This window comes from Lynx canadensis, chromosome D1, assembly GCF_007474595.2.
Source record: "Lynx canadensis isolate LIC74 chromosome D1, mLynCan4.pri.v2, whole genome shotgun sequence".
NCBI lineage: Eukaryota > Metazoa > Chordata > Mammalia > Carnivora > Felidae > Lynx > Lynx canadensis.
This window is the reverse complement of record NC_044312.2, coordinates 22,242,962-22,258,942: the sequence shown is the minus strand read 5'-3', so window position 1 is coordinate 22,258,942 and position 15,981 is coordinate 22,242,962. Positions and strand designations below refer to the sequence as shown.

General features: G+C 50.1%; 1 protein-coding gene across 5 annotated transcripts in view; it reads right to left on the bottom strand.

Moving 5' to 3' along the window:
* The window catches only part of PKNOX2 (PBX/knotted 1 homeobox 2), a 284,066-nt gene that overhangs the window by 153,432 nt on the left and 114,653 nt on the right, over positions 1-15,981 (bottom strand). Inside the window, exon 1 of one of the 5 annotated variants that reach the window (XM_030333205.1) lies at positions 6,581-6,608. The exons of the other annotated variants lie outside the window; for them this stretch is intronic. The gene's annotated coding sequence lies outside the window, so the exon portion shown is untranslated. Of the gene's footprint in view, positions 1-6,580; positions 6,609-15,981 lie in introns of those variants that run through there. 5 annotated transcript variants of the gene reach the window in all.

The window sequence follows — 15,981 nt, the reverse complement described above, 5'->3', positions numbered from 1 at the left end:
ACTCACTGTCTCCACTTCCTCACCTCTATCATCTTCTCATCAAATAAAGCCCATTCCAACTGCCACTCCACTGATGACCAACTGGCAATGTTATTAATGACTCCATCTTGCTGAAATGGATGGTCAATTCTCTGTCCTCATCTGCAGTCAGCACAGTTAGCCAATTGTTCCTTCCCAAAAAGCTTTCTTCTCCAGGTTCTGTGACACCTCACTCACCTGGTTTTTCTCATACCTCACTGGCATGCTTTCTCAGTCTCCTTTGTGGGCATTTCCTACAAATACTGGAAGGAGACTGAGAAAGTGTGCCAATGAGGTATGAGAAGTGTCTTCAGTACTTTTCCCTTCTAGAATGCTCTGTCTCTATGTGGTATTACCTAGTCTTGTAGCTTTAAGTACTTTCCTTCACACTCTGGTCTCTCAGATTGACATCTCCAGGTGCATCTTCTACCAGGTCCCCAGACATCTGTATTCAGCTGTCTGCTCAACATCTCTATTTCAGTGTCTAAAAGGCAACCTAGACTTAGCATATTCAAAACGGATCTTTCCCTTCTCAAGTCCACACCTTCCCTTCTGCCAAGCCTTCCCCATCTAAGTAAAAGGGCACTCTCCACTTACTTGCTGAAAACCCAGGAATCGGTCTTGATTCCTTCCCATTCTCTCCTCCCCCACTTCTGGTTCACTAGGAAGTCTTTTAGGCCTGACTCCCAAAGTACACAGGATTAGAGCCACCTGAATCCAACTACTATCCCCTGTCTTCTATGTCCATGGCCAAGACCAAGTCTCCCTGACCCCACACAGCAGTCAGACGGGTCTTTCTACAGCAGAGTTGGCTTTCCTCATTCCTCCATGGACAGCCTTCCAATGGCTCTCCACTGCATGTGGAGTAAGACCTAAATGCCTGTCCATGGCCTCCTGACCCTTTGAATGGCCTCTATCTGCCTCTCTGATCTCATGTCTCTCTGTGCCCTCTCTCATCTACGAATTCCCAGCTGCATGGGGTCAGGCCCATCGGTGACTCTGCTTTTACTTTTCCTTCCAATGGAGATGTTCTTCTCTCCCATCCATTATGTGGCTGCCACCTTCTCAGCCACCAAGTTTTTTTTTTTTTTAATTTTTTTTAACGTTTATTTATTTTTGAGACAGAGAGAGACAGAGCATGAATGGGGGAGGGGCAGAGAGAGAGGGAGACACAGAATCGGAAGCAGGCTCCAGGCTCTGAGCCATCAGCCCAGAGCCTGACGCGGGGCTCGAACTCACGAACCGTGAGATCGTGACCTGAGCTGAAGTCGGACGCTCAACATACTGAGCCACCCAGGCGCCCCTCAGCCACCAAGTTTTGATACAAATCTCCCATCCTCATTCTCTCTCTCTCTCTCCACCTCTCCCCACCTCTCCCCTACTCTCTCTCTCAAAATAAATAAATAAACATTAAAAAACAAACAAACAAATCTCCCATCCTCAGAGAGGCTTCCCCAACACCAGCCAAGGCACTCTCCCACAGCATCTACCTTATCTTACTCACAGCATTCATCAGCACCTAACATTTTCTTATTTCCATATGTGCTTCCTTGTTTATTCACTCTCTCCCTCCCCACTTAGAATAGGAACTCCCTAATGGCAGGGACTCTGTCTTGTTCACCACTCTTCCTTGCACTTACAATAAGGCCCTGAACATGGTAGGAACTCCATGTTTGTTGACTGACTTCCTGAAGGAAGCAATTTGTGGCTAGACACGAGGGGCAGAGGGAACTCTGAGACCCAGCATGGAGGTGGTGTGGGAATAAGAATGAGATGGGAGCTCCATGAGGACAGGCGCTGCTGTCTCCCTTACGCCCAGGACTGCACCTGCAGCCATGCCTGGCTCAGAGCGGTACATAATGAATATGTAGGACACAGAGCATCTCGGAGGCGGGCATTCTCTTAGCACCCTGGATTAACCCTCCACCTAAAGCAAGATTTTCTGCTTCTTCTTACATCCCTGGCAGGTGATCTTTCAGCCTTCCAGGATCCTAGAATATTTAGGGAGGAAGCTTCGCAACTCAGAGAGTAGCCCAAGGCCACTGCCCACAGAGCCTAGCCTGGGCTGGGCTTGGCCCCCAGCCCTCGGTCAATCTTTCTCATTGCTGACTAGTCTTTTTGTCCCCATTGTGCACCCTGTTTGCACATCCTTGTCTGTGTTCTTGGTGCTGTGACTGCTGCACAGCTTGTTTTGTAGTTTATTAGACGGTTAAAAAAAAAAAAAACACAGCTTTACAAACAGCTCTCCTACATGAACTGGCGGATCTCCAGTGCATGGGGCCAGCACGGCAGAGGTGACAGAGTCCCGCACAGCATGGCTTCTGTGCTCTTGTGAGGGATTATGACCCCGTTTGGGAGCCAGGATACCTAGTCTACTGCTGCTAAACATCCCTCGCCCTTCTGAGGGCTAATCGCTCCCTCCCCAACATCATGAAGGGCAATGTGGCACAGTGGTTAAGAGTGTGGATCCCTGCATCATTCGGACCTGGGTAAGACCTGGATTATGTGACCACGGGCAAGTAACTAGTTCTGGGAGTCTCATCCATAAAGTGAGGATAATAATAACACTTAGTTTAAGGGATTAGTATAAAGGTAAATGAGATGGCAAATGCAAAGTGTCCGGCACAGCTCTGGACATGGAGTGAGCATTCAATACGTGAGAATTGTCATAGATATTAGGTCCTCCAGTTCCACCCTCTGGCCCCAGAACCAGGGTAATGCTACCTTCTCACTTGGCCACTCCCCAGTCTTACTCAGAATATCGAAGAAGATTCTTAATCTGCTGCTTCCCGTTCACACGACTGTCCATGTCACATGGGGTGTCTTTGAGGATAAACTCAAGGGTTAGCCACACCCACACAGTCTTGAATCATACACCTCAACAAGCAGCTAAGCACTTATTTAAATCTTCGTGATTATGGGGGAGAACCCCAGAGAATGTTAGAGCTAAAAGGATCCCCCCCACCTTCTCATTTTGCTAATCAGGAAACTATAGCACGTGAAAGCCCATAAGGTCACATAGTGACAGCTGGATCTGGACCTCAGGCCTCCTAACTCAGGAAGGCACACTGCCCACCTATCCTCCCATCCTCATTCCCCAATTCCCTTCCACATAGAAAAGGACTGGATAAGACACAGACTATGAGGCATTTTTATACCAGAACGTCTCTTCATCTCGGCCAAAGCTGAGAAACGTTGTCTCTGCACCGTTTTTCCTCACCCCTTAGGGAGGAGAGTGGCCCAAAGGGAGTGTCCAGGGCAGAGGGCAACTGAATGCCAAACAGAGTGGTGGCTGAGACCCTGAACTGGCTTCCTCCTGCCCCATACCACCCCCCCCTCCCTCTCCAACTCTTACTTGCCCTCCCTCCTTTTGCATTCTCTCCTTTTCTCATTTCGCCCGGGCTGGCTGCCTTCTCGGCTGTTTGCTCAGAAGCTGGGCTCTGTTTGCTGAGCTGTTATTCATTTTCATATTACCTGGGATATTTTCAGCTGCTCCTCTGGGTTTTTAGAAGAATTTCAAGTGGTGGGAAGCAACGTGGGCTGCAAAGGCAAATATGCATCCGTGACCTCTGAGCCTCACCTGGGGAATTTGCTCATCTTATCGGCTGCCTTCCTGACTAGCACAGCCACTGGCTCCCAGCCTCACGCTCGGCCTCTCATCCTGGGCTTTGGGGAGCGGGGCATGCTTTTAGGCAAACAGGCTGCAGGTTTCCTCAAATCCATGAGTGATGCATCAGGCCGGCTTGCATCAGGCTCTTGAGTGATGGCCTAATGACTTGTAGGGCTCTGGGCCCTGCCTCCCTGACAGGACCCCCTCCCTGCACTGCAGCCAGGCCAGAGAGAGAGCATCTCACAGGTGCTTTCATCCCCCACCCCCACCCCGCCACCTCCCTGCAGAAGCAAGGAGCACGAGGCAGGCAGAGAAGTCACCTCTGGCAAACAGCCTCAGGAAAGCATTGCTTAGCTGCTGTCGTTCCAGACACACCAGGAACCAACGCTGAGGTCGTGGAACGACAAAGAAGGGAGAATGGCATAAACAAGAAGGCTGCTCCTACAGGAGGGAGCTGGAGAATTGTCCCTGTGACCCATTACCAGACAAGATCGACTCCTGAGAGGCATCTCTTTAACCCCGACCTCAGAGCAGAGCAAGGCCTGAATCCTCTACATGATGGAGGGGACGGAACAGAAGGGTGCGGGCCATCAAAGGAACATGGGTATGAAATCAGATGACCTCGACTGAGGCTTGGTTATCCCATATGTTAGTCACGTGACCGTGGCAAGTCACTCAAAACTCCTGTCTCTGCCATCTCAAGTACAAAACCGGGACAACAGAATCTGTCTTGGGGCTGATGTGAACACTACAGAAGGTAATGTGTGAGCAAGGGCTCCCTATGTGGTGATGGTCTTTGTAAATGCCAGTTATCCTTCATCCAGAAGAATAACTTTTTTTTTTAAGTTGAGAGAGAGAGAGAGAGAGCGCACAAGTGGGGAGGGAGAGAGAGAGAGAGAGAGAGAGACAGAATCCGAAGCAGGCTCCAGGCTCTGAGCTGTCAGCACAGAGCCCGATGTGGGGCTCGAACCCATGAACTGTGAGATCATGACCTGAGCTGAAGTCAGATGCTTAATGGACAGAGCCACCCAGGAGCCCCCAGAGGCAGACATTCTATCAGCAGACCAATCATGAAGGATCCAGAATCAGGCACACTGAGACAGACTTACGGAACAACACCTGGCCTGCTCTTCTCACACCCCCGTGCTCTCTGAGACCCAGCGGCACCACTGCCACTGGCCCTCATCCCCCCTTTTCCTCCAAGCCTCCACGGAATTTGTTCCAAATGTTCTAGGACACTAGGCAAGAGGCCTGGGATATTGGATATGTGTCGGGTTTAATAAAAGGCCTTGCGTGGCTCTGGGCTTGTTGTGTTCTCTAGGTTTGTCACTGTCGTGCTTATGGCCTGTGGTACCACCACTCCAGGCAAAGACATCGGTAAAACAAGAGCAGGTTTTATTAACAGGATTGAGAAAGCCGGTGGCACATCCATCATGGGACATGGACAGCAGTGGCTTCCTCATCAGCATGGCGGGCCCCTCAACGGCTCCTGTCAGAGTCCCCTCACTTTGGATTCTACAGGCTGCATGGAGCCGGAACAGGCTCTGGGCCATGAACTAGAGCAGGGCCCACAGAGGAGATGCTTCTTTATGGGCCTTGAAGGATTTTTTTTCTTGAATAAGTCATCAAGTTGCTTATTGCTCTTTTCACGAGAGGACAGACATTGAAGGACTAAGAACAACTGAAGCCAGAACCTTCTCGGGGGCAGGAACTGAGCCTCCTCCGAAAACCAAGTGCTCAGCAAAGCGCCCTAAGATAGAACGTCTGGTAAATACTGAATGAATGAATGAATGAATGAACGAATGCATGAAAACAGAAGTGGGGCTGAAGCTGAACCATGTATGTGTTCTGACATGGGATGGAGGTAGGGGCTGGGAAGCTACCCCAGTGCAAATGATGAGAGGTCAATTCCAGGCAGAAGAACACGGAACACACATCTAGGCAGCATTTAGTACTGGAGCCCATGAGTCTCTCTGATAGGACATAAAGGCAAAAGCCCATTTTCTAAAAGCGGGGCAAAGGGCCAAGTTGGACTTGCAGAACCCAGAGTCCCTGAAAATCTTCCCTCCAAAGAAAGCCAGAATATAGCATAGAGCCTGGGTAGGACCCAGTCTGAGGGCAGAAGTCCTGTGGCCCCTGCCATGGGGAGGAGAGAATGGTAGGTAGAATAGAAAAATGAAGTCATTCAAACTTCCTTCTTCCAAATCCCTAACAAGATCATGAGCTCCCTGTAAACAACATAGAAATCAAATCACCAGGGGTTATCCCTGTAGAATCTTCTGTTTCGCCCCCACGGCAACCAAGACTCAGCCTCTTTGCTCTCAGCCAACCGAGAGCTCCTGACAGTCTGGAGAACCCCTTACACAGGGCCTCTCAAGTCGGATGTCACCCTCCCTGAATAGCCCAGTCCTGTCATAGACCCACATCCAGGGGCACATGTGTGGGGAGGAGAGCGGGGTGGGTTATGATTTCCATGCTTCTTCCTGCCATCCTATTTTGGAAGACATGAAATACAGAGAGCATCAGAAGAGCTCTTCTGGGAAGGTGGGCTGGAAGCTGGATGCCACCTGTTTTAATTTTTTCCTCAATGAAATTAAGGCTGGGAGGCCACACTGGCCTTCCAGACAAAGAGTGGCAAATGGCTAACTACAAAACAAAGATTTTTTTCCAGGGCATCAGTTGTCCCCTCGTTACTCTCCACTCCTTGAACCAATTAACGAGAGTCTGGGCCGCAAGCATATAGGAGACTTTTAGTCTGGGGACACACACAGCGAACAATGCCAGGCATGGGACAATTAGAATAGATAGTCAATAGGGAAAAAGGCTAACAAATGCTACATGAAAACTGAAATTAAAATCCCCAGAGCTTCAGCCCAAAGTCTGGGTCCTTGAGATCATGCATGGAGAAGTATGTCACGGGAGGGTCAGCAGTCTCCAAAGAGAGCCACTCACCTAACTGCAGAGGGGGAGCCACACCTGGAGTCCAGAATAAGAAAGAGAATGTTCAGGTCATGTATTTGGCTTTCAGAATCCCAGAGAGAGCAGGCCGGTGCTAGCTACAGTCTTATTTGCAAAGCAGTGATAAATAAACCCACAGGAATCGATAAATCCAGGAACACGGAGTTATTCAAATACTAGCCATGAGTCCTTGAACCCTGGGAGAGGTTCTTCTCTGGTGGATAGATTCCTGAAGATAGCCAGAAAGATTGTTTAATGGGAACAGGGAATGAGCAGAGGCAATGGCAGAATCTTCAGGAATTGTTGACAGTCTCATCTCCATTGCCGGTCTTGTTTACTGTGTATTTCTAGGGCCAACAATGATGCCCAGCACTGACGTGAAGCACTCCATAAATATTTGTTAAATGAAACCATGCAAGAAGCCCAATCTCTAGGAACTATTTATTACTATTCCCCAAGCTAATCCTATGTGGGAACTCACCCAAACTTCAAGGAACACCACCATGCCCCTCTCCCCACACTGCAAAATGTAAAAATGGCCTACAACTAAGGTCCCAGCATCCTTTTGAATGCATGTGACCAAAGGCACTTGAAAAGACCTAGAATACCCTGACCCCCCAATCTTCTGAAGAAAGAAGTGAGTCTCCTATCTCATTTCCAGACTCACTCCCAGCACCACACTGGAGGGTGGACATTCCCTGCCTCCATCAACCAAATGCACACAAGTGGCAAATGGCCAAGGGGCCAAGCGGGCTTTGATCTGGGAGACTTTGTCACCCCTCTGCAAGTGTGAGCAGACAGGCTGGATTCCCCAGCTCTGGCGTTAATTGTAGCCCATGCGCTATGATTACAAAATGGAATTAAATGACATGCCAAATTAAAGAGTTATTTTTTCTAATAAATATTTTGCATAGGATGTGTTTATAATGGCATTAATTATTTACACTGCCATATAGAGAAAGCATAAATATAAAGAGAGAGATCAGACGGTTCCTGTAGGAGAAATAAAATGAAAATTTCCATCAAGATGATGAATACCTGTGGTCTAACTTTGGGGCTGGGGCTGGGAGGAGGTGGAGAGAGAGGGACATCTTGAGAACACATCTGACAAACGTTATCGAGGCTTTTGAGGGTGGAATATGTTAAAAATGAAAGTGAGTACAGAAAGTTTAAATATTTAATACCTGCATTAATTCTAATTCACACTTTCTTTATTTTTCAGATTAAAAATTTACAAGAATCCCCATCTCTTTCATCCTTCTCCTCCCGTGAGGCACTTTATGGTCACCGTTCCAGGACCACCTCTGGCAGCCCGCGGGGACAAAGGGGGCATGAGAAGAGTGGCACCCATCCCCAACCACGGTGCCACCCGTCTCCCCCCGGCCCTAGACATCTCCCCCAACTCCACTCCAGGAAGCCACTGTGTTGGGTTTCTGGCGCCAGCATGACTGACGGGACCAAAGCCACTTCCTGGCCTCCTCAGCTGGCCCCAAGGGGGCCACAGAATTCTCAGAGATTATGCAGCCAAGCTGTGGGTTTAAAGTACTTGCCCAAGTCCAGATCTTGTGGGCATAAAAGAGATATTACTGCTGGACTGATTTCTCCTCGAAACAAGAGATTCTTGTCACATGAAGTTCTAGGCTCCCCTGCCCTCCAGGAGCTTTTAGTCAAAGGCCTAACAGATCACCTTTATACTCTTTAAATAATGCAACTTTAAATTCTGCAAACCAGAATTAATTTGAATGCAAGGAAGAAATAACATCTTGAGGACCACAGTTGAGAGAGTAACGCTAGGACATAACTTCCAAGCTTCAGCCCCAGTCCCAAACCTAGCATTAAGGTGGTGAGCAAACTCCCCTCATGACAAGAACAAAATATCCACCTGCATTCCTTTAAAAAGCACTTTCCCACATCACAGCTGACCCTACCGTTCTACTCAGTGACAAAGGTGCTATTATCAGCCTTCATTTTATATACAGGAAACCCAGGTTCTGAAAGGTCACGTGACAAGTCCAAGGTCTCCCTAGTCTAAATTAAAATTCTTCCCACTGTTAATGATACAGCTTCTCCAGTACATGGTTCCCAAATATGGGACATAGAAGGAAAAGGAAAACTGAGCTGAGAGATGTTTTTTAATGCTCTTCCCTGATTTCTGAGTGGCCAGTCTGCCTAGTGGGCTTATATTTTCAGGATGACAGCAATGTGGCAAGAGCGACCACACTCTGCTCAGCTGGTGGGTCTGCTGTGTCCTCGTTCCTGTTTTCCTTCTGAGACTCTCAGTGACTGTCAGGCCGGAGACCCTCAGAGGAAAGTTGTTGATAAAGTTGTCTCAAAGTCTGAGCATTCCTCTGACCCTCCGGGCTTTAGATTGTCAGACACGGATGTGGTGTTTTCTCCCTTCTTCTCTCATAGTATGCACCCCCCTGCCCCCACTTCCATCACTTACCACAGATTCCTGTGCAAAATACCTTCATAAATAGTGCTGATTAGCTCCTTGTTCTAATCAGGCCTCTGCTTAGAGACAATTCCCTGCCCCCAGCCCCACTGCTCCTCTTGCGTCTACTGATCCACAAAGCGCCTGTAAATCAGCAGAGAAAACACACACACACACACACACACACACACACACACACGCACGAGCACACACGCACCCACCATCAGCAAGCTGAGCAGGAAATCGCGCCTGTGGTGGGGATCTGGCGCTGAGAGATGTTTGGGGTTGTTTGTTGTTTTTACTCCCAGATACCTGCTGGAGCAGGGCCAGCCCTTCAAATGAGATGAGCAGAGCTAGAAATCATCCCAGCTTAATGTCTGGAGAGCGGAATCCCTCTGAGCGGTTCCTTCTTCCTCTCTCTCCCATAATTCACACAGCCTCCTCCTGAAAGGGCAAGGAAATTGAAGCCCCCGGCCAGGTAGAGGGCATGACTGGATGAGCTCAAAAGGACCAGCTTCAGAGACAGCTACTCTCCTGCTGAGCCTCCAGGACAAGCACATCCTCCTATTCTCTGCACAGAGAGCACAATTCAGGCTCAGAGTTAGAGCCGCGTGGGGACAGGAGCACGCACCCAAGAATGGGGAGATCCGTTTGGTAGACCAGTTGCTTGAGCTGCATCAACAAATCTACCCACCCTTCCCAATTTCCCTGGTTGTGAAATTTTCAGATGATGGAAGGGGAGATAGAAGGAAAGAAGGTGATTTCGCCAAATGAATATGCTGATCAGGGTCCGTGCTGTGGCTGATGACAGTAACAGACACAGTGATGGCAATCACAGTGAGGACACCTTGCAAGAATGAACCCCTTTCTTCCAAGGGCTCTCACCAACCTCTCTCTCACCTAATAAAAATCAAAAGAGAGACCTGATGTTTGCAAGAGCAACACTCCTAAGATCCTAGCACAGTGCGTAGCACATTATAGGCGTTCTTGTTTTTCTCATTTCCTCCTAGTCTACCCTCATTTTCCTCTGCTAAATAAAATGATTTAAAACCTGGGTCAAGATTAGGAAGAAAGCACAGAGGCCTCTACTGACCCCCAGATCCCGTGTATAGATTGGTTTTGCTGCTGTAAGGGGAAGGAGGGGATGAAAGACACCTGACAGCAGGGTCTAGGGTCTGGGCAGCCAGGACAGAGGAAGGAAGGGGAAAAAACTCTCCCTTTCTTAATGGGAGGAGCTCTTGGCAAAAAAAAAAAAAAAAAAAAAAAGAGATCATCTTAATTCATAAAGCTACTTTTATTTTATTTTTATTAATGTTTATTTATTTTGAGAAAGAGAGAGAGAGAGGCAGAGAGAGAGGGAGAGAGAGAGAATCCCAAGCAGGCTCTGGGGCGGATGCAGGGCTCAATCCCACGAACCCATGAGGTCGTGACCTGAACTGAGATTAAGAGTTGGATGCTCAACCGACCAAGCCACCCAGATGCCCCAAAACTACTTTTGTTTTTAAAAAGCTGTTTTCAGAGGAACTAATAACACCTCCCACCTCTCCACCCCCGACCCCACCCCTCCAAAACAGCAGGCCTGCCTTGCCTTCTCTCTCTGGCGAGCATCCTACTTGCCTGGGAAAAAGAGAAAGGGTCAAGGGCAAAGGGAATCACAGTTGCTAAAAGCCCTCAAAAAACAGTGAGACATGTGCCCACCTGAGAGGCATTTTCCCGAGATGAGGCAAAGTGGGAAAGTAAAGAATAGCAGGTCAGGGGACCAGCCAGCCGTGTGACCTTGGACAAGTCACTTACTTTGAGCCACCGTTTGCTCCTTCCCCAAATAAGAAAAATCTTACCTAGTGGGGGTTTCATTCTCTTAAGCTAGTGCTCACTGAGCCTCTCGTGCATGCCGGCCATTATCACATTGATAACGTTACTCCATTCTCACAAGAACCCTGTGAGAAAGGAACTGTTCCTCCCTCCTGACACAGGGGACAGTGGGGCAGAGGACTGAAGTGGCCTGCCTGTGGGCAGAGGCCCGGCCAGTTATGGAGCTGGGCTGGAGCCCTGGAGTTCTGCTCCGGAGCCCACACACGCTCTGCCACACCACAGCTGTCTCCTGATGGGCAGATGAGGTCATGTACACGCAAGGCCTTCGGAAAGTTTAAAGGCTGGAGAATGTGAGGTGTTATTTTTGACAGTTTGGATAGTGGAGAGGAGAGGGGCACTTTTCCTTTTTTGAGCTTCCCCATGCAGGGTCTTCTCTGTAGACACTTGGCAGCCAGAATTTTCTCCTCCCTTTGTTCCAGAAGCATTGCCTTGCTTTTTGAAGCAGCAAAACCACAGATGACCCACAGACATCCAGGGGGCAGTTGGGGTGGAGGGTGGTGAAGCCTGGGGGCTTCCCTTCCTGGAGAAACCTGAGACAACCCTGTACTGCCTCTCCACCTCTGCCCTGACTCTGCGAAGGTCTAGGGCAAGGCCTCTCCCTGCCCCAGACTCCAGTGTCCCCATCTGGAATGGAGGTAATCTGAGCAAAGCTGAGCGGCCAGGCACAATGAGGTGGTGGACGAGGGCGGGAGGGCAGAAACCAGTGTTGGGGGTCCCTCCCTGCAAGAGCAGAGAGACAAGGGGAAACTTGTTAGTGGGCCATCTGTGGTGCTGGGATGCTCATGAGGAACTTAGAGAAAAACCTTGCAACTTCTTGTAGAGGCTGGTGTTGGCCAGGGTGGGTTTGTTTCTAGGATTTGAAACAAGGGTGCCGTGGTCACAGATGTTGAGGAAGCTCTGGGTTAAACTGAGTTTTCTTTAGTGCTGGACTTTCTTTTTTTGTTTATTTATTTATTTTTGAGAGAGCGTGCGTGCGCGTATGTGTGCACACAAGTGGAGGAGGGGCAGGGAGAGAGAGAGACACAGAATCCGAAGAAGGCTCCAGGCTCTGAGCTGTCAGCACAGAGCCCCACGCAGGGCTTAAATCCACGAACCCGTGAGATCATGACCTTATCTGGAAGTAGGAAGCTTAACCGACTGAGCCAGCCCCTAGTGCTGGACTTCTTAAAATCTTTAAAATTGTAATGAGTCCTGTGACTCTTTAAAAGGGGGTGTTCGTGCAGCTTTACCCAAACTTGCTTGGCTTTGGAACTCATTTCCCCCCCACAGAGCCCTCTGTGCTGCAGAGTCCACTTTGGGAAGTGCTAATCTAAGGCAACGCTCCCATTTCACAGATGGGGCCAGAGGAGAATGGGAATCTAGGCAGCTTCTAAAATTGGCCACTTTCCTGAATGCCCCTCATCCCTAGGGGGCCGAGAATCACTCCACACCTGTTTTCAGGGATTAGAGAAAATGTGTCCTGTCCGGCTGCAGCTGTGGTGCATGGAAGAAAGGACATCTGTCCCCTCCTTTTAAGGGTGGGGGTAGTAAATGGGGTGAGGGGAGAGGAATGAAGAACTAGGCCCCTTGAAAGTGAGAAACCCTTTAACAGAGTAGAGGAGCAAGACAGCTAGACAGGTCACCCTGAGAACACTCTATGCCTCCCCAAGTCTTAGCAAGGACCACTCAGGATGCCAAGTCCCAGCCCCAATGCCCAACCCTGCAGTTATTAGGCCTACTCAGAAACACTATCTTTGACCTCAGTTTCCCCATTTGCTAATGGCTCCTTTCTGAAAATGAACTCGTGTCCAGTGGCTAAGTCCCCAGGGCCCCCAAGTCCACAGTGGCCTGAGCTGCTTTCCAAGGAGCTGGCACCCATCACAGTTTCTGCAGCTGAACAGGGAGCTCAACCAGGGAGAGGAGAGAGGTCAGGGAGTGATGCCCCCACATAGCCCCCAGGCCCAGGCAACCCTCTCCCACCATCCTGGTAGCTCCTAGTCCGCATTTTCTCCCCTAAGGCATCTCTCTTTTTGAAAATGTCAGGCGCAGCACCAACCTGTTCAGGTTCAGGGAGTTTATTCCTAAGGGGCTTGAGAAAGATGACCTTTCCCACCCTCTAAAAATGGGGAGAGGACTTATCATAACCCTAACTTTGCTGAGGTCACTGGGGGTGGGGCAAATGGGATTCCCATGGGCCTGGAAGAGCTGGATGGAGGGTGCAGAGATGGAGGCCCCCTCCCCCTCCCATTATACATCATTCTGGGACTTTCTCCTCCCAGCTCTGAGCCCAGCCAAGGCAGCTGTTGTCCAGATCCAAACAAAGACCTGATACTTCTTCCAACCAGGCCGAGCTGGGCGGTCTGTAGATGGGCAGGGGTTGGGGGCGGGGAGGGGGGAGAGCAGACAGAGGGGGCAAGGGGGAGCCAGGACAGGAAGATAGTCGGCTTGTCTTGTCCTCTGGTCCATGCCCTTTGTGCTAAGACTCAAGATAGCCACTTCTGTGGGGCCCAGTCTGGCCCTCGGGCAGCCTCTCCCCCTCCTGTTTTGCTCCTCAGCCACATGCCCTTGGGCTGAGCTAAGTCCAGAACCCGGCTGAGTAGGGGAATTGTTCTGAGAAAGTGGCCCGTTGGCTGGTTGCTATGGAAACCGACATACCACAGTGCTGACCCCGGAGAGGTTTAGCACGCTCCCCCAGCAGGGATGCCAGCAGCTGGACTGCAGCTGTTACAGCGTAAGTGGGGGCTGGAGCCTCCGCCAGCAGTCCCTGCTGTTTGCCTAAACTAGTCCCGGCAGCAGATCCCCTCCATTTGCCCCCACCCCCAGTCCTCACACAGCCTTCCCCCCTGCTCCAGCCAGGAAGGGAGCGGTTGAGTCTGCCCAGGCGCAAGGGGGTGGGGGTGCGAGAGGAAGAGTCGAGCTTGACTCCAGAGAGAGGTCTTTTATGAAGCAGGGGGCATCCTCCTCATTGCATTTCTGGGGAAACTGAGGCTCAGAGAAGAGAAGTCACTGGTGCCCAGTCACACAGCCAGGACATGACAGAGCTTTGCTTTGCTTTGGGCTTTCCTTTCACCAACTGAGCACTCACTGTGGAGTCATGGGCTCTGAGCAGACAGGAAGCATCTAACCCAGCGTCGCATCCAGACACAACCCTAGAGGGTGAGGCGACATCAATGAACAAAAGGTGCACCCAAAAACTAACTATACAAAGAGAGGGGTAAGTGAAGAGGAAATGAAGAGGGAATTGGGAAGAGTGGGGAACAGCAGGAAAGGGAGCTGGAGAGATAGGACAGGCAGCGAAAGTCGGAGGAGAAAGAGAGCTCAGTGAGGAGGTACCCAGAACAGGCCTAGGAGAGATTGGTGGACAAACAAAGCCAGGCCTGCTGAGGACTCCTCATAAAGAGGAGGGAGTGGAGAAGGGGCAAGGGGGGGGGGTGGCGGCTAGCGTTAAAATAAGTTTCAGGGAGGCATCTCCTGCCATCCCATAATGCCTTGAGCTCCCCAAGTGGCCTAAAGCAAACACACCAACCTGCCTCCCCTCTGCAGTGTGAAGCTGCAAGACTCAGGCCGGGCTAATCTGCACCAGGGACTCTAAACAAATCCCCCACCCCCCCAGCCAGAGAGGAGAGATGGCTCTCTCTGGGGTGGCCCTGACATCAGCCAACCATCTCTCACAGCAGCCAGAACACCAGCTGCCTTCCATTCCCCCTGTGTGGCTGGTCTCATACCGGGTTTGCTCTGACCCTCATCCCCACCTCTCAAAGGTGACTTGGGCCTGCTTCCTCCTTTGCTGCCCTCGCTCATCTAGAACTGCGGCCCAAGTCAATGCCTTGTGAGTAGGTGGCCCTCTTCTCTCTAAAACTACATCTCGCTGCTTCTAACGAATGAACACCCTTTTTAAAAGTTGGTTTTGAGAGAAACCAACTATTTCCCTCAAATAGTTAGTTGCAGGCGACTGGAGGGCTGCTCTGGACCCTCTCACCCTCTTGAGCTGTTGGGAAGTTGCTCTCTTTACAAAGGCTTTGCTCCACAGACACAAGCCTCTGCCCAGCAGAGCTTGGGAATGAGCCAATATCATTACACTCCTTAACTGAACACCTTGCTCTGCAATGGGCTGGCAGCTTGCTTTTGCACTTACCACCTTTTAAAGGGCAATCTGGTATCTCCGGTGAGCAGATCCAACAAGGACAGCATTGAAGCTAATGTCCTGGTCCTCTGGCCCACCTCTCTGCTTTCTGAGCAAGACCAGCTAGTCAGTTATGGACACTTAGCCTTGACTTGGGGGTGAGAAGCACTGGCCAAGAGTTGCCTGGAGCCTGCCCTGCCCCAGCCAGTGAGGTCATCAAAAAGCATTTATTGAGGTTAAATGGGTGATGGACATTAAGGAGGGCACTTGTTGGGATGAGCACTGGGTGTCATATGTAAGACATGAATCACTGGGTTCTACTCCTGAAGCCAGGACTACATTGTATGTTAACTAACTTGAATATTAAAAAAAAAAAAAAAAAAAAAGAAGCATTTATTGAGCAGTTGACCATATGCCTAGCACTGTGGGTGTGGTAATAAGGAGAGGGCATGTGGAAAAAGTCTTGGACAAGGGCCCCTGTCCAGAAGAAGCTTGTAGTCTTAATGGAAGACAAGGCTGACCTACCATGTGAAACAGAGATACGTTAGTGCTCAGCAACAGAGCACCCTGCGTGCAGATACAATAGTCCTGGAGGCACTACACTCTCCAGGGGAAGAGACACCCACGGGAGAGTCCTATCCATTTCTTGAGGCCAAGTGCAGGCACGCGCTTGGCAGTGATGGGCCTACGAGCACACAGGAGGATAAAATCGGGCCTATGAAACCTTGCCAATGGTGAAACTCTAGCCAGAGCTGCCTTCCATCTCCTTTTTGGGAAAGGCAGATACACAAATACCCGAGTCCCATCCTGATGGCAAACATCTCTTGCCAGCTCTTTCAGGATGAGAAATGGGCCATGATCCAGGACCCAAGGTCTGAATCACTCTGGGCCTTGGGCACATTTGACCTCGATACTAATGAGCATTTACAGTTTCCACAATCACTACCTCATTTAAATCCCCCCTACCTCCTGTGACATGGGTGAGGA